At 38.6% G+C, this 19,326-nt stretch overlaps 1 protein-coding gene across 6 annotated transcripts in view; it reads left to right on the top strand.

Moving 5' to 3' along the window:
• Positions 1 to 19,326, top strand: part of THRAP3 (thyroid hormone receptor associated protein 3) — a 72,491-nt gene that overhangs the window by 9,771 nt on the left and 43,394 nt on the right. For 4 of the 6 annotated variants that reach the window (XM_027537818.1, XM_027537815.1, XM_027537819.1 and 1 more), the window contains exon 2: positions 17,481 to 17,568. The exons of the other annotated variants lie outside the window; for them this stretch is intronic. The gene's annotated coding sequence lies outside the window, so the exon portion shown is untranslated. The remainder of the gene's footprint in view (positions 1 to 17,480; positions 17,569 to 19,326) is intronic. 6 annotated transcript variants of the gene reach the window in all.

Raw genomic sequence — 19,326 nt, 5'->3', positions numbered from 1 at the left:
TCAGAGTAAGGGTCCAAGGAGAAGATTCCGCAGTAAATTAGGAGAGTCCTCACTCAGACAGTAAAGCGTCTGCCTGCAGTGCCGGAGACCGGGGTTCAGTCCCTGGGTCAGGAAGATCCCCTGGAGAAGGAAATGGCATCCCACTTCAGTATTCTTGCCTGGAGAATTCCAGAGGAGGAGGAACCTGAACTACAGTCTGTGGGGTCGCAAAGAGTCAGACATGACTGAGAGACTTTCACTTTCACTTCACATAAGAAAACATCCATTTTGTTTTTGTCAGGCTTATTAGATCCAGAGTTAAATATTTAAATTTATTTTCAAGAATAAATGGACATGAATCCACAAGCTGAGACAGGCTTTTTCATTTGCCTTGCTGCAAATAAAATGACAAAATGTGTTTTGGAATAGATAATACTTGCCTAGCTTTTTAAAGACAATTTTATTTCTGTTTTGGCCATGCCTTGTGACTTGTGGAATTTCAGTTCCCCAACCAGGTATCGAACCTCGGCCTCTGGCAGTGAGAGGGCAGAGTCCTAATCACTGGGCTGCCAAGGAATTCCTTTGCCTAGTTTTTTGTATCTTTCTTTAAAATGAAAATATGCTTTCCTTCCTACCTTCTTTCGAGGGAATTACAGTATGTATATTTTGACATTAATATAAAGAATGCATGAAAAATTACATAATTCAGTATCTTATGCAACTTAGCATAGTCAGATACCATCATTTCTTTTATTGCTAAATGGTTATTAAATGGTTTGGATATGTAAAAGTTATGAAAATTCTGTCTCATGTACGTTTAGGCACAGATGGAGTTAGGTTAGTGCTGTTTCGACAGTTGAGTGAACAGTGTTAGCTGAGTACTAAAAATTCTGAAATGTAATTGTTTTGAATGCTGTTTGAGTTTAGCCGTTGTATTATTAAACTCTTGGTTCAGAAGCAGTAGATCCAAAATTTATTAAAAGAATGATATAAAGTGTTACTGAACTATTGCAAGTGCTTTGTCATATCATTTATGATCTTTTAAAAATATATTTGAAATGTCTTCTCTTTGAGAGAAGGCAGGTTTTTTTTTTTTTTAACAAAAATTATGTATCTGACTGTTTCGGGTCTAGTTGCACGTGGAGTCTCCGTTGCGGTGCTAGGTCTCTGTTGCAGTGCGCAGGCTCAGCAGTTGGGGCTCAGGGCTTAGTTGCATCACAGCCTGTGGGATCTTAATTCCCTGACCAGGAATTGAACCTGAGTTCCCTGCATTGGAAGGCAGATTCTTAACTGCTGGACCCCAGGGAAGTTCTGAGAGAAGGCAACTTAATGAAAAAAGTATTAACATGGTTAGCCCAAAGAGTGGCTTCCTGATGAAATCTGATAACCTGCTCTGACCATTAATTTTCATACATGAGCCATGAATGTGAGTGAAAGATTAATTTTGAGGTTGTTGACTAAGGTATTGTTGTGGTTTTTAGGAGATAAAGATTTTATGTGCTGGTCAAAAGTATACGTTAGCTATAACTTGTATTACATACATGTATACACATATGTACGTGTGTGTGTGTGTGTGTATATATATTACACAGTATATATACATATATATATTACACAGTATATATATGTAATATACAGTATTAGAGTAATGTGTTATTCCATCTGGAATTTTGACCTTCCTCTTCTCACCTGATTTTATCATGATAACTAACCTAGAACTTCGAAGCTTCAAACAAGAAGTAGGAGGTGCTTTCTAAGGAGACCTTTGGTTTCCTTGTTCTGTATTAAATATCACTTGCAAGGCTGTAGGTATATGGACTTTGTTTTCGGTATTCATCTTCCTGCTGTTACTTCTTTGTGTGTAGGAAAACATTGTTCAGATAAAACCTTTTGGATGCATTATGTGTATAAAACTCAGCTTTACATATAGTAACTCTTGAATAATCTAGTTGCCTGTAGAAAATATTCACAACTTTTTCTTGAGTATATTTCTTTTTTTTTTGGTTGAGCTGCATGCAGGATCTTAGTTCTGCAACCAGGGACTGAACCCATGCTCCCTGCGTTTAGGAATCTTAATCACTCAGAGTCTTAACCACTAGGCCAGCAGGAAAGTCTCTTGGCTATATATTTCTTGATACAAGTTATATAGCATTTAGTGTGATTTTTTTTTTTTCCTTCTCCCTGAGTAGTCAGCACCTGAAATGGACCTAATGTGGGATTAAACAAAATCCTAGGGATTTAGCCTGATCTCTGTTTTGCATTGGACAGATATTTGTGTATCAGCTTAGTTTTTTTGAAGGTGATTCTGGAAATGGAAATATCTTTAAGGATTTAATTTGTTGTTTGGTGGTGGTTATGTAAGCATGTTACTGGGGGGAAAGGAAGGAGCCTTAATGAAGTGTAAAATGTTGATTTATTGAAGCAATTTGGGAAAATAAAGTTCTCATTGTTGAGCCTATCTGCTGTTATTTGTTCCTATCCAGCATTCTTGTTTTTATTTTTCAAACCACCTTTTTAGAATACAACATACACTGTGATTTGCATACATTAATTCATTTAATCCTTTGATAATTTTATTAGATCAATGCATCTGTTTTTTAGATGAGAATCAGTACCGTGTTCAAACCTTCACAATAGTGGAGTCAGGATTCTAATCCATGTCAGTCACATGATTGTAAAATTCTTACTCTTAACCGCTCTGCTTAAATTCATTGTACACTTTCTTTTTAAAGGATTATTTTATTCATTTTTGATAGCACCACGTGGCTTGCAGGGTCTTAGGGATTGAACCTGGGACCTCTGCAGTGGAAGCTTGGAGTCCTAACTACTGGACCGCCAGGGAATTACCCTTAATATATACTTTCATGTGCTTATTGTTCATTGTGGAGTTGTTTCTTTGATTTAATCTTAAAGAGCATTGCATTATAAGTCCTATTTCAGTCTTCTAAAGTTGTTTGCAAAAATCTAAATGTGTGTAGCTAAGAAGCTTGTGGGGGTATGTGCGAATGCTTGTACTTTTCTGTCACTATTATAGAGAATTACATCAGTCTTTTTTTTCCTCTGGAGAGGGACTGAGAAAGAAAGTCTGAAGTTGGCATAACTACAGTGTTCATTATACAGCATTTTTTCTTAAGCTTGTAAAGTATGCAATCTGAAGACATGCAAAAAGTGCAAAGAATAATACAACTGGTACCTGTGTATTTAAGAGCTCAGTTTAATAAATAAAGCTTTACCACCATAGCTGAGTCTTCTAGGACTGTTCTCTCCTCCTCCAGCCTCTCTTCTGACTTGGTGTTTATGACATCTACGCATTTTTCTAGATTTCTGTTAAAAATATGTGCTTCCCTAAACAAAATGTAGTATTGCTTTTTTCTGTTTTTAAATGTCATGTAAATTTTTTGATACCAGTTTATTTTTGTAACTTTTCTGTTTAGTCTTAATGTTTGTGGGATTCATTCATGGTGTGTGTGTTCTTTACTATTGTATTAGTATTCATTGTATGAATGTGCCACTTTTTACTTACCTGTTTTCTTGTTTATACTCAGCACTGCCAGGAATATTCTTGTATGTATTTTCTGTTTACTTGGGAAAATTTCTCTAGGGTTTACATCTGAAACTGAAATTGCTGGTTCATGGGTTGTGTACATCTTCACATTATTCTCCAGAGGGATTATACCGGTTTATACTTTCAGTGTATGTATTTCTGTTGCTGCACATCTTAATGCCACATGAAATTGTTAAACTTTAAGGTTTTTTGCCATTCTTGTGAGTATGAAATATTTTAGTCCTAAGTTGTAGTCATCTGATTAGTAGAGAAAATGAGTATCTTCTCAGAAGTATATTAGCCTATAGGTTTCTTTTTCAATTGTTCATTCTCTTATCCCACTTTATTTTTAGCACTTATCATCATTTGACATACAGTATGTAGTTGCTTGAGTGTGTGTTTTACCCCGCCAACCACAAGGTGAGAGACTGTATCCTTTTGTCAGTGTGGTATCTCTAGTGCCAAGCACAGTGCTGGCATATGGTAGGTGTTCAGTAATACTTACTAGATTAATCTTTTTTTACTTAAACAATTGAGTTTCTGCTTTTTAAAAAAACTGATTTGTAGAAGTTATTTAGAGTCTGGATTTTAATTTTTTGTTTATATGTATTGCAAATATATGTAGTTTTGTTTTCATTTCTTAAAGCATATAGACATGTTTATCAATCTTTACTTTTATGGTTTATACTTAAAATATCTTGTTTCAAATCCTCTACCTTGAATTCATACAAATATTTTCTTACATTTTTCTTTTTAAAGTTTTAAAACTTTTCACATTTAATGTTTGTTTATATATATATTTTTTTGTCCACTTGGTGTTTATTTTTGTAATGTGATATAGGGGTCTAATTTTATTTTTTCTGTATGATTGGTTTTAATTTTCATTAATATTCGGAATCTCAAGTCCTGACTTGTTTATGGGCTTTGTGTAATGGCCTTCATACTTTGTGTAGTAGTCTTAATACCTTTGTGCCAGGCTTAAAACTTTCTTAACTTTATGCATGAGAAATTGAAAAAATACCAGTGTAATCTAGAACCAGATTTCCAGGAAATAGAAAGCAGGATTGTTAAGTCAGGGGTGGCATTAGTCAAACAGCTTAATTAAATCTTTCAGAGTGAACTCTTCATTTATAGGAATCACTTTGACAGGTGACATAGTTCTCTTAGTAGGATTCGTGGTTATAGTAATCTATTTTCCTGGTTAAACTTAGGAATATAGAGCTAGTTCTGGTGAACACTTATAAGTGTTCTGGAAATAAGATGCATTTTGTGAGAAACTGTTTAGGAGTGGCTTGGTGGCCTTGAGATTTGGCATTTTGTGGGGAAAAGAGGCTTGCTATCCCTACAGGTGTTTGTAAATTGATGTTGGATTAATACCAGCAAATTTGCAAAGCAGTTGTGAGTTTATAAAGTTAGCAGAACCAGAATATATATGGGCATCTTGGGTAGATTTCCAAAATTGCTGATAAGATCATTTCTGAGTTTGCGCGAGAAGAAGTTTAATTCCGCAGTACTTGGGGAGGAGTTTAATTCCGCAGGACTCGGGGAGGAGTTTTGACCTTGGTGTCAAATCTGGTAGCTTCTTCTGGTTTGTAGTTTAAAAAAGAATACTAAGAAAGAAAGAAAATCTCTGAGGGTGAATTTACTTAGATTCTCCAGCGGGACATGATCATACCTGAATTTGATGCTTAAATAATGTCACAAATATTTGCAGCAGATGATTTAGGCATCACATTCAATCTCTCGTTGCTTGTTTACAGACGAGAGGAAACATGATCCATCTAGAAGTTGGTTATCCTGGTCAGTTGTGTGCTCAGTCATGTTTGAGTCTTTGCAGCCCCATGGACTGTAGCCTGCCGGGTTCCTCTGCCCGTGGAATTTTCTGGATGAAAATACTGCAGTGGGTTGCTGTTTCCTACTACAGGGGATCTTCCCGACTCAGGGATTGAACCTGCAGCTCTTGTGTCTCCTGCATTGGCAGGTGGATTCTTTGCCACTCACACACCATCCTGGTCTGTTGCTCTCTGCTAAATGGGTTGTTAATCAAATAAACTATTTTGGATAATTTTTTTTAGTAAAACTAAGCAGTTGTGGAAGATATGCTCTGAACGTACCATCCACTTATCCAACTCTAAAATTAAGAGTTTGGGGGGAATTCCTTGGAGGTCCAGTGGTTAGGATTCGGTGCTTTCATTACTGTGGCCCAGGTTCAGTCCCTGGTTGGGGAACTAAGATCTTGAAGCTGCATGGCAGGGCCAAAAAAATTAAAGTTGAATATTTGTTAATTGAAATTTCTTTCAAATAAACCTTCAATGGATTATTTATTTTTTGAAATTTCTTTTTGGCTATGGTGGGCCTTAGTTTCTGCTGGGGGTTTTCTGTAGTTGCGTTGAGTGGGGGCTACTCATAGCAGTGGCTTCTCTTGGTGGAGCACAGCCTCTAGGGTGTGGGGGCTCAGTAGTTGTGGCACACGGGCTTAGTCACCCTGCAGCATGTGGAACCTTCCTGGACCAGGTCTGTGTCCCCTGCATTGGCAAGCAAATTCTTAACCATTGGACCACCAGGGAAGTCCAGATTTATTCTTACTTAGCATCCCTCAGGCTTCTAGTAGAGTATGTTTTAGTCGAATAATAAGACTATTTAGGAAAGATGGCTTTCATAAAACACACTGAAATTTTTTTATCTCCCCCCTGCTCCCCGTCCCAGATAATAAGTAAAGTAAGTGAGTTGCTCAGTTTCCAACTCTTTGTGACAGCCCCCCTCGGCCCCTCTGTCCATGGAATCCTCCAGGCAAGAATATTGGAGTGGGTAGCCATTCCCTTCTCCAGGGGATCTTCCTGACACAGGGATTGAATCCAGGTTGCTTGCGTTTCGGGCAAATTCTTCACTGTCTGAGCCACCAGGGAAGCTCAGATAATAAGTAACTGGGAAGAAAAATAAGAAATTAGAGCAGACAGGATGAAATTTATAGTTTAAGGTTCTTTAACAGATACAGGGTAGCATGATAATGTGAAAAGAACTGGAACATACCGAGAGCCACGGGCCTTTAGCTCTAGTATTGCCTCACCTTCGTGGGCAGATCTCCCTTTTTCTGGGTTTAATTTTCCTCTGTAAAGACTAGGGTTATTGTACTAGATAATGATCTCTATGTGTGCTTCCAGTTCTTAATGCTCTGTGACTCTAAATCTGATACACTCCTAGGTCAGATTGGAGTGGACCATGGTCTCTTAATCACAGGACTCTCGCTCTTTGATTAAATCTAGCTATAGACTGCCTCAGGTACATGCCCACTAACTACATGGTCTGATGATAATGCTCTCTTCTCTTAGACTCTTAAGTCACAATTGTTAACTTTTTTTTTTTTTTTTTTAACAAATAACTGTTTTAGTAATAGTTAGAAATAAGTCATGAAAGTTATAAACATAGGTTGGAAGTGTTATCAGCACCAGGGTCTTGGCAGAATAATGATAATACTGAGCAGAGGGAAACTGCTCTGTTGTGTTATAAGTACATGAAAGGAAGCAAGTTTTTTGATTTATCTTTGTGCTTTCCACAGCGCCCAGTGAAGGATATTAACAATTACCTATTAAAAAATTATATATTACTACTATGCACTGTACTATGATTTAGATGTTTTTCTCATTTAATCACTACAGTAGCTTATGAGATAGTGTTGCCCTTATTTTATAGATCAGGAAACTCAGACTTAAAAAAGTCAAAGTGCTTTAAACTAGTTTTTACAAGACACCAGAGCCTGTGCTCTTTCTTGCCTCAACATGCTGCCTAGCAAAGACAATATCCATCGGGTACACTCAGTGAATGTTAACTCAGTGAAGTGTACTTGTGGAATGTTTTATGTTCATTGTTTTGGATCTTTATATTAGTGTTTTAATTTAGTTTTAATTTGGTTTGTGCTGCATGGCATGCAAAATCTTAGTTTCCCAACCAGGGTTTGGACCCATGCCATGTGAGTCCTAACCACTGGATCACCAGTGACTTTCCCCGTTAGTATTTTTAGAGGTGGCAGTGGTAAAGAATCGCCTGCCAATGCAGGAGATGCAAAATGACCCAAGATGCCAGTTTGATCCCTGAGTTTTTAGAAATATCAGTATTTTTAGAACAGAGTAATAGCCAGTTGTAATAGATCAACTGAGTATCTTACTAGTGAAAGTGAAGTCGCTCAGTCGTGTCCGACTCTTTGGGACCCCATGGACTGTAGCCTACCAGGCTCCTCCGTCCATGGAATTTTCCAGGCAAGAGTACTGGAGTGGGTTGCCATTTCCTTCTCCAGGGGATCTTCCCAACCCAGGGATCGAACCCGGGTCTCCCGCACTGCAGACAGACGCTTTACCATCTGAGCCACCGGAGAAGCCCTTACTAGTAGGACATCCTTAAGGCAAGGCAACATGTATGTGGTTGGTTGTTGTGTTCCAAAATAGAAAAATTAAACCTGAGAGGGGGACTAGAAGTCGAGGATAGAGAGGGTAGAAATTAGGAAGGGGACTTCTTTTCATTATGTATTCTTGTAGAATTTGAAATTTTTACTGTGCATGTATTACTGAAATGAAAAAACTTGGTAAAAAGAAGAATTAAACATGCAGTTTGCTCAGGCAAATGATTCTGCACATTTTCGCCCTTTTAAAAACTGTATTTGCTGCAACATGGATGAACCTTGAAGACACATTAGGTGACATGTTAGATATAAAGGACAGCACTGTGTGATGCCACTTGGATAAGATACCTGGAGTAGTCAGCTTTCACAGAGACAGTGCTGATAGAATGGTGGTGGGGTGTGTTACTTTTTAAGTGGGTACACAGTTTGTTTTGCAAGATGGAAAAGCTCTGGAGATGGACACTGCTGGTGCTCACATAACAATGAATGTTCTGAATGCCACAGGTGTGTTTTGTGTCATGTATATTTTACCATAGTAAAAAGCCACATTATATAAATAATATGTACTCATTTATTTGTCATTCAACACTGGGGATACAAAAAGGAATTTAATCAAGTACTTGCCCTCAAGAGTAAAATAGTCTAGTAAGTAGTACATGATTAGTATTATTATTTTTCAAGGAAATAGAGGCTGAAGTTGTAAGGAAATGGTGAAAGCTTATAAAAAGTTATGATAAAGAAGTTCTAGAAAAGTAGATGTTATTTTTCCAACAGTCTTACATGCTGGATAAGCCAGAGCATTCAGAGGAGATATTATTTTGCCCTGAGGCACTTTTGCATAGCCCGAGAACAAGATTTTAAAAACCACCTGTCTGGGTCGGAACTGTCGGGCGCGCAGATGGCATGTTGATGACTCTCCGCTCTTGTAAATTGAGAACCTGGGGCACAGGATACTGCTGTCATTCAGGGGTCATGCTCATTCAGCCTGGAATCAAGTATAGGTTTGGGTTTCTTTCCAGAGTGGTCTGTGTCTTTACAAGATTTTGAAGATGTATGTGTCTTATATTCTGAGTCTGCCATAAATCCAAATTCTGAATTATCAGGAGAATGTAATTGTTTAACAACCATGTGACTACCCATACCAGCTAGTTGAAGTCTTGTCTATTAACTGTCACCTTGATATTGCCCTGACTAGTATTTTATAATGAGTACTGATGGTGTGCTAATAAGTACTAGTAACTTTATGCATATTAATTTATTCTATTTTTATAACCCCTTATAGTAAGAGAGCTTCCCTTGTGGCTCAGCTGGTAAAGAATCCACCTGCAATGTGGGACCTGGGTTTGATCCCTGGGTTGGGAACATCCCCTGGAGAAGGGAATGGCTACCCACTCAGTATTCTGGCCTGGAGAATTCCATGGACTGTATAGCCCATGGGGTCGCGAAGAGTCAGACATGACTGAGTGACCTTCACTTCACTTCACTTAGAGTAGGAACCAGCTTTACAGATAACAGAGATGGTGAGATTTAATTAAGAAGCTTATCACGGATCTCAGAGTTACTAGTTGGTTGTGTGAAAATCAGTATCTAGGCAGTCTGGTTTTAGAGCGTGTGTCTTTTATTACGGGATTCCCTGGTGGGTCAGAGTTACAGAGTCTGCCTGCAGTGTGGGAGATCTGAGTTCAATCCCTGGGTTGGGAAGATGGAGAAGAAAATGGCAACCCATTCCAGTATTCTTGCCTGGGAAATCCCATGGACTGAGGAGCCTGGCGGGCTACAGTCCATAGGGTCGCAGAGTCAGACATGACTGAGCGACTTCACTTTCTTTTCTTTTCTTTTGTTATTGGTTGCTGTTATTGTTCAGTCGTGTCCAGCTCTTTGCCACCCCATCAACTGCAGCACGCCAGGCTTCTCTGTCCTCCAGTATTTCCTGGAATTTGCTTAAATTCATGTCCACTGAGTTTGTTGGTTAGTGCTTTGCAAATTGCTCTAGGTTGATTGATTGCTAATTTTATTTGCATTATTGTACGTTGTTAGACATAGTATTTTAAAAAGTGACATATTCTACCATTTGAGACCTTGTGGTTGTGAGAACTACTGTTTATTAAGGGTTTATTCTTATTTGGGCATTTGCAATAAATGACTGTTAGACAATTAGGTAAATTGAATACAGTTTTTATAATACAGTTGTGTTAGTGAGAAGAATGGATTCTTTTGGGGGGATAGCACTTCCTTTTATTGGGGTCCAAAATTAACCCATCAAAATTGGTGGCAAATGTTCATCTGTAAATGATGAAACATGTAGTGAGAGTTTACATATGTCATCTTTGACAGTTCCTTTTCACAGAGATAGGTCCTGCCAAATACTAATAATAACCTATGAGTATATGATTTTAATTGAGCATATTTTTTACTTGGAAAGCATTTATAGAATTCTGTTAGATTGTTTTCTTGATATTTGCTTTTTAGGCCCCCCCCCCCCCCATTACACTGCACATTAATCATTTCCAACTGAAGATTAAATGTAAGCATCTCAGTTGCATTTAAGTGGATTTTGAAATACAAATATTTCCTTTGCACTTCTATTAAAGAAATATACTGAAATGTAGCTTGAGCTAAGAAAATAGATCTGCTTCAAATTTGTATGGGAATGAAGATTTTGCTTGTTTTGAGTTTTGCTAGTACAGGAAGTGAAGAAAGTAACATTACTTGTGATTCAAACAAATGTTCAGTGTAATTTGCTGTAGTATGTTTTCCTTTGAAGTGCTGTTTTGTTAATTTTCAAGTGGATTTATTAAGAAATGTTATTAAATTTGCAGCAAAAGTTAATTTCAAAAGCCATTAACTATCCATTAATGGTGTTTAATGGTGATTCTTCAGAAAAATTCACAAAATCAGTTTTGAGCTTAAAAAATTGCAATGAATTTTACTGCTGCTAAGCCATTTAACTGCTGTTTGGTAGGGCAAGTCAGACATCATGTATTTCTGACAGAAATTCATAGAACTGATGATGGTTAAGTCTGCAGAAGTGGACTGAGAGGGAATGAAAGTCACTCTTGTCAATACTGGATCAGTAGCACATGAGAGATTTTTTTGAGTACCTGCTGATGAGCAGTACAGTAAATAAACCATAAGCTTTAAATACTTTATAATCAATATTTCTGTACATCTTAGCATATTCACGTTCAGACTATATTGAATTAATGTTCTCTCAACTTTTTGGAAAGCAATGGCACCCCACTCCAGTACTCTTGCCTGGAAAATCCCATGGACAGAGGGGCCTGGTGGGCTGCAGTCCATGGGGTTGCGAAGAGTCGGACACGACTGAGCGACTTCACTTTCACTTTTCACTTTCATGCATTGGAGAAGGAAATGGCAACCTACTCCAGTGTTCTTGCCTGGAGAATCCCAGGGATGGGGGAGCCTGGCGGGCTGCCGTCTATGGGGTCACACAGAGTCGGACACGACTGAAGCAACTTAGCAGCAACTTTTGGAAAAGATTTTCACCAGAAATTGTTCCATACAGTTGTCCAGTGTGTAGTCGCTTGAAACTCATCACTGACTTCACTAAACCACTGAGTAAGGATCAGTAATATCTCTTGAATCATAAAGAGCCATGAAACACCACCAAGAATCATTTGGGTTTTTTGAAAATAAATTTTTATTTTTGAACAGTTTGATTTACAGTCTGGGAAAATAGAGTATGTTCCCATGTATACCCCATTTAACACCTTTTTTCTGTAAACACCTGTTGCCCCTGTTAACACCTACTAACATTAGTGTGGTACATTGCTCGCAACTGATGAACTGATACTGGTACATTCTTATTAACTGAAGTCCGTACTTGAGTTTTCTTAGTTTTTATCTAATGTACTTTTCCTGTTCCACATTCTCATTTAGGATATACATTAAGTTGTCATGTCTCCTTAGGTTTCTCTTGGCTGTGACAGTTTCTCACACATTTTTTGATTTTTGGTGATCTTAACAGCTTTGAGGATTGCTGGTTAGCAGTATTATAGAATGTCCCTCAGTTTGGATTTGTCTAATGTTTTTCTCATGAGTAGACTAATGTTATGGATTTTGGGGAGAAAGACCAGAGAGGTAAAGTGCCATGTCATATTAAGGAGTACGTGCTATCAATGTGACTTCTTGTTAACCTTAATTATCGGATTATGTTTCTCAAGTATAAATTACTCCCTTTCCTTCCATAATGTACACCGAAAGAAAATATCTAGACACACTCACCTCCACTTGAGTGGAGAGTTATATTCCACCTCCTTGAGGGTGACTTGAGTATATTAGTATGGATCCATGGGTATTTTTTGTTATAATCCAGTACTTAATTTTGTTACAGTTTTTCTGATTGTTACTATTGAGAGCTCTTTCAGTTGGACAGGAGCATCCTTTTGACATACCACCTTTATTGTCTGCAGTGTTGCTTTTTTGTTATTGTTCAGCACTTCTTTGTTTTCTGGCACTGTAAGGTACTCCCAAGCTCATGCTGTGTATCCCTTCCCCCAACCCTAGATTCAGCCATTTCTCCAAGGAGTCCTGGTTTCTCTTATTGGAGAATGTATTAGAATTCAAGATCTGGGTCCTGGAGGGTAGTTGCTTCTCAGCTGACAATGCAAGAAATATATCTATACTAATACATATATTCTGTATACTTATAGAAATATCTGTAAGTATTTGATATTTCTATATATATCAGTTTTTATCTATAAGCATGAATACTGATACCTCCAACTCTAATCCAGTACCTCATTGATCATTGTAGTCTTTGCCTCTTTTATGTTTAACCTCCCACTTCCAGCAGTGTGAATCTTGACTGTCACCATCTGCCATGCATTTACTCATTAGTTCCAGTATACATGTATGTAGTAGTTTCAGGATTGTTAACCTGTACCCTTGAACAGCTATGACAAACCTAGACAGTGTATTAAAAAGCAGAGACATTACTTTGCCGACAAAGATCTGTCTAGTCAAAGCTATGGTTTTCCCAGTAGTCATGTATGGATGTGAGAGTTGGACCATAAAGAAAGCTGAGCCCCGAAGAGTTGATGCTTTTTTTTTTTTTTTTTTTGAGTTGATGCTTTTGAACTGTGGTGTTGGAGAAGACTCTTGAGGGTCCCTTGGACTGCAAGGAGATCAAACTAGTCAATCCTAAAGGAAATCAGTCCTGAATATTCACTGGAAGGAGTGATGCTGAAGCTGAATCTCCAGTATTTTGGCCATCTGATGTGAAGAACTGACTCATCAGTAAAGACCCTGATGCTGGGAAAGATTGAGGGCAGGAGGAGAGAGGGATGACAGAGGATGAAATGGTTGGATGGCATCACGGACTCAGTGGACTTGAGTTTGAGCAAGCTCCAGGAGTTGGTGATGGACAGGGAATCCTGGTGCACTGCAGTCTAAGGGGGTTACAAAGAATCACACACGACTGAACAACTAAACTGAACTGAACCTTTTAACAGGAGCTTCCCAGGTGACACTGGTGGCAAAGAACCCGCCTGCCAGTGCAGGAGACAGAAGAGACATGGGTTTGATCCTTGGTTTGGGAAGATTGCCTGGAGGAGGCATGATAACCTACTCCAGTATTCTTGCCTGAAGAATCCCATGGACAGAGGAGCCTGGTGGGCTATGATCCATAGAGTCACAGAGTCAGACACAACTGAAGTGACTTTGCATGCACATATGCACCCTCTAACAACTTGACAACTGGAATAGTTTTAACAGCTGGAATACAGTGGTTATATGGAGTTCTTTTTGCTTTTTATCTTGTTTCTGTTGCCCTTATTTCCATAGTTGCATAGGTGAGCACCTTTCCCCTCCATCTGCCCTATTTTTTAATTGACTACTTATATTGCTCCTGTTGTCCTCAACCCTTCAAACCAAAAGGCTAATAGTCTTTAAGTTCATTTTCTGTAGACACATTTCTTAGGCTGCTGCAGTGAAACATGACTTAATTAACTCACTATAATTAAATGACTTTCCTCCTTATGCTAATAGGTATAATACTCAGAAACTTATTTTGGTTGTATAACCTTTATTTTTTTGATTTTATAAAGATTTTCTGGGACTTCCCTGGTGGTCCAGTGGCTGAGACTCTGAGCTCCCAGTGCAGGGGGCCCAGGTTCAATCCCTGGTCGGGGAGCTAGATCCCACATGCTACAACTAAGACCCAGAGCAACCAAATAAATAAATAAAATTTAAAAAAAAAAAAAAAAGATTTTCTGTTGTGATAAGGTACTCTGTTTTAAATTAAAATATTTTTTTCCAGCAATTGGTTTCCTGTGAATTGGGAATATTATGGGAGTACTTAGTTTGGTAATGCCAACTCTTGTATTCTTGGCACAGCTATGATGTCATTTCATAATAAACACAGAGTGTTGCCATCTAATTGTATTTAAAAAAGCACCCACACTCCACACTGGGTCTTAAATGGGTAACATTCAAAGTCCATTTTTCTTTTGTTTTGACATGTGATACATGCTGGTAATTGAATAGTAATAAAATGTGATATGACAGAATACATGGTACTTGAAATGCTTTTTAGGGACAGTTATTTCACCAGAATTTGTAGCAGCGCTAAGTGGTGAGGCCTCTGCTTATAGTCACTTTTGCACCTATTCTGCTGCTGTATATTATGAAGGATGAATGTGGCTGTGTTCCAGTAAAGCTGTTCATACATACTGAAATTGGAATTTCATAGAATTTTCACATGTCATAAAATACTTTGATATTTTTCTACCATTAAAAAAAAAGTAGAAATTGGGGAGTTCCCTGGAGGTCCAGTGGTTAAGACTTCATGCTTTCACTGCAGTGGCCTGGGGTTCGATCTCTGGTTGAGCAACAGCATATTAAAAAGCAGAGACATAACTTTACCGACAAAGATCCGTATAGATCTATGATCTGTAAATCGGTATAGATCTAAATGACATATAGATGAAAGCTATAGTTTTTCCTGTAGTCGTGTGGATGTGAGAGTTGGACCATAAAGAAAGCTGAGCCCTGAAGAATTGATGCTTTTGAACTGTGGTGTTGGAGAAGACTCTTGAGAGTCCCTTGGACTGCAAGGAGATCCAACCAGTCCATCCTAAAGGAAATTAGTCTTGAATATTCATTGGAAGGACTGAAACTCCAATACTTGGGCCACCTGATGCGAAGAACTGACTCATCAGAAAAGACCCAGATGCTGGGAACGATTGAAGGCAGGAGAAGGGGATGACAGAGGGTGAGGTGGTTGGATGGCATCACTGACTGAATGGACATGAGTTTGAGCAAGCTCCAGGAGTTGGTGATGGACAGGGAAGCCTGGCCTGCTGCATGCAGTCCATGGGGTCGCAGAGAGTCGGACGCGACCGAGCAACTGAACTGAACTGAGCAACTAAGATCCTACAAGAAGTTCTGGCTGCCAAAAAAGAAAATGTAGAAACTGTTCTTAATGAATGTACAAAAACAGGTTGAGCTTTTTGACATCATTTGCTCAACTCCCTAGCATAGAAGACCCTGTATGCTGGACATGGTTGGCAGTATTAGCCTTTCTCTTCAAAACCATTCATAGTAAATTCACCAGTCTTGGATTCAGTCTTGGTGTGCCTGCTTGAAAGCAGAGAAGCTACTTGGAGCAAGACATTGCACAGTTCTCTGTAGTAAAACCCTAAAGGGTTATTTGCCTAGCTGTCATAATCTTATCAGTTCTAGTATTTTTTTTTTTTCCTTTAAATTGGGAAGTGGCTAAGATTAAATTTTGTCTACTTTAATTAAAATTGACTACTTTGGGTTAACTTGAATAGAACACAGGGTCCTCTTTTGTTCACTTTTATTCAATTTGCTTTTGAAACTAGAACACATTATTAGAGATGGAGAGAGGAGAGAGAGTGTGTTAACTGGTTAGAATGTAAAGAGGTAGATGTATTGGAATAGTTCTTTAATCAGTGCACTGTAAGCAGTTCCCAGTTTTGTAGGAGTCATCAGGGATTCCCTCAAGCTGACTCTTGTGAGCCCCTGTGCCCCTGCATTTAGAAGCAGGGAAAGAGGTTCCGGTTGATGTAATCTAGGATGAACTCCCAGAATGACCTGCAAGAATATATATAAAAGTATTTTGAAAGAATGAGTTCTCGTAAGTGCTGTGGTTTTGCTGTTTATCAACTAAGTAAATATAGACCAACATTGTCATTAATTTGCTAAATGGCCCCACTGAATAGTAATTTCTTCTGGTAACTCTTATCCTATTAGTTTTAACAGGTTTTTGTTGCCGCTTTGTAATGTTAATTATCTGATAACCTTTGGTACAGGTCAAGAGTTTATTGCTTGTGTATTCAGTTTACTCAGCAGACACATAGCAGTGTTAGGTAATAGACTTTGCAGCCCTGTGAGTATTAACAGACATAATGATATGCTTGTCTAGGGTAACGCCAAGAAACAGTACCTGACCCAGCCTAGGTGAGCCCAGGACAGCTTGCTGGGGATAGAGACCCTCCTAAGAATGAGTTTGGTTGAGAGGGTAGGAGGCTCTTGGCTGAGGGCCTGACACCTACTGAGAGACTAGCTTAAGGAAACGCATTCCTTTCTTTCCTAGCTAAATAAGTAAGGCTTCAGCTATGTGCAAACCACAGGTTTCAGAGAGAGCTAAGGTGGGTATCCTTGATTGAATAAATGAACAAGTGAAAAAAGAAAAGGTTAATGTCAAGATTGCATCTTCAGATTATTTAATTCTTGGGTGCCTTCTTACTCTGGGCTTCCCAGGTAGGGCTAGTGGGAAAGAACCTGCCTGCCAGTGCAGGAGATATAAGAGACGTGGGTTCGATCCCTGGGTTGGGAACATCCCCTGGAGGAGAGCATGGCAGATCACTCTAGTATTCTTGCCTGGAGAATCCCATGGACAGAGGAGCTGACAGGCTGTGGTCCATAGGGTCGCAAAGATTCAGACACGACTGAGGCAACTTGGCATGCTTTACAGGATTTTGAATGAATGATAGACTAGGAGTGAGCATGTTAACTACATATTGAGTTTGCTGATGTTGGAACTTTGTTTTTCTGTTTGGTATAATGCTGCATCGCTTTGATACGTGGCCATGTTAATGTTTAGATCAGGAAATACTTAAACACTTGGATCTGAAAGGTTTTCTTGTGCTTTAAGGGATGAATGTGGGGAGTTGTTTTAACTTGAAGTGTATTTATCAGTAGTTCAGCCTACTTGAAGGTTTTTGTTTAAAGCATCTAATTCTTCTAAAGTTCTTCTCCAAGTTGAATTATGGAGTTTGCACATTCAGCCTATATAATGCAGGCTGCCAGTGAAAGGTATCAGATTACAAGAGGAAGGTTTTAGCTTTCCCTACTGCAGCCTTACTGTAAGGAGGTGGGGTGAATGAAAATGAGTTTAGGAGACAGACAGAGACCCTCAAGCCAGTATACTTTGAGAGAGAATCCTGTGTCCACTTGAAATGAAGTTGAGAGCTAAAGGAGAGTTTCTGCTTATAGATTCCAGGCATCTGTATTTCAAGGTGCAGTCTGCGAGGTTTGGCTAGCTATTTTATCACTGCTTATTTCTTCTCATTTCAGAGTTGTATTCTGACTTGGTAATTTGGAGAAGCCAGTGGCACTTCATCTGTCTGGGGTGTGCTGCAAGTCAAATCATTGTTCAGATAAGGTAAATGCATGATGGTAAAAGGAACTAATAGTAATTTTTGTGCCTTCTAAAACCAGTCTTATGCTTTTTATCCAGAAGATCCCTTTTGAGTTTTTAAATAACATGTTTATTCACTTGGACGTATTAAAAAAGATCAGCCATAAACTTGACACATATATAGTCACTGTTAATAGTTTGGGGAACAGACTCTTTTTATGCATATGTTACTCGGATATGTGTAATCAAAATTGGAGTTGTGCTTTTTTGTCTGGTTCTTGTTCTAACATTCTGTTTGCAATTTTAAATGACTCACGATATTTTACCATTGATGTTCCATATAATTTATGTAACTAGTTCCTTTTTGGTAAACATTTTAGGCTTTTCTCTCAGGTTTCCATGTCTTAGATAACTATGTGACGAACATGAATAAATTCATGTATATAGTAGATTTCCCCCCATAGTATACTTTGTTTTCTTAAATTTTAAAAAGCATTTTATATATTTATTTCTCTTTTTGTTTCTCTTTTTTAATTAATATGTGTAGGAAAATCCGGTACATAGTTATGTCAGACCCTCAGCTCCACAGGGCCTTTTTGGTTTTTAGTTGCAGCGTGTAAACTCTGAGTTGCAGCATGTGGGATCTAGTTCCCTGATCAGGGATCAAACTCCAGGCCCCTTGCATTGGGAGTGCAGAGGCTTAGCTGCTGGCCTACCAGGAAAGTCCCTTCATAAAGCATTTGATGAAAAACAAGCCCTCCCACCCCCTTCCCAGTCCCTCAGATCAGATCAGATCAGATCAGATCAGTTGCTCACTCGTGTCCGACTCTTTGTGACCCCGTGAATCGCAGCACGCCAGGCCTCCCTGTCCAGCACCAACTCCCGGAGTTCATTCAGACTCACGTCCATCGAGTCAGTGATGCCATCCAGCCATCTCATCCTCTGTCATCCCCTTCTCCTCCTGCCCCCAATCCCTCCCAGCATCAGAGTCTTTTCCAGTGAGTCAGCTCTTCGCATGAGGTGGCCAAAGTACCTAGAAGCAGTCATTTCCAGTTCTTCACCGTTTCTTTGGTATTACCTCTAAATAGCTTGTTTTGCTGCTTATGGATTTTCCAGTTTGGGGTATTATCTATTCCTACCTTGGATAGTGGTAGAATTCTCTGACTTCCTCACACATCCATATTTATTGTCACTCTGACTGTAATGTAATTTTGGTTAGAGAGCAGTATTCACTGTTAATGATACTAAGCTTATGTATAGCTTATTCACAGCTAAATCATGATGTATGCTGTGGTTAATTTTATTTGTACAACTGGTTATTTTCTCTTTTGTTAATATTTATCTTTTTCTGGTCTGTTTTGCTTAGTTTCTGTGTTCTTATTATTAATTTCTTTCTTAAACTCTACCCAGAAGTGTAAATCTTGCTCAGTACTTTAAACATTTTGGTTATATTATCAATTTTATTTTAGAGATATTTTCTAATCTGCTTCATTCTGAGCCTGTGCTTTAATTAGGGAGCTGGGATGTTGTTATCCCAACGTCATCCCAGTGATTTTTCCTCCTGGTTTTGTTATCTTTTCCCATGTCCTATCCCTTTCCTTTTTGATACAATCTTATTTTGAAGGAGCACATCTCCATTAGCTTCCTGAGAAAGGGGTATACAACAGGTAAGTTTTTTGGATATAGCATGTCTTGAAAATGCCTTTATAATGCCCTTATGTTGATTATTACTTTGGCTAGATGTAGATTTCTAGTTTGGAAATAATTTTCCTTCAGAATTTT

The sequence above is a fragment of the Bos indicus x Bos taurus genome, chromosome 3 (assembly GCF_003369695.1).
Source record: "Bos indicus x Bos taurus breed Angus x Brahman F1 hybrid chromosome 3, Bos_hybrid_MaternalHap_v2.0, whole genome shotgun sequence".
NCBI classification, from domain to species: domain Eukaryota; kingdom Metazoa; phylum Chordata; class Mammalia; order Artiodactyla; family Bovidae; genus Bos; species Bos indicus x Bos taurus.
This window is presented reverse-complemented; position numbering and strand designations above follow the sequence as displayed.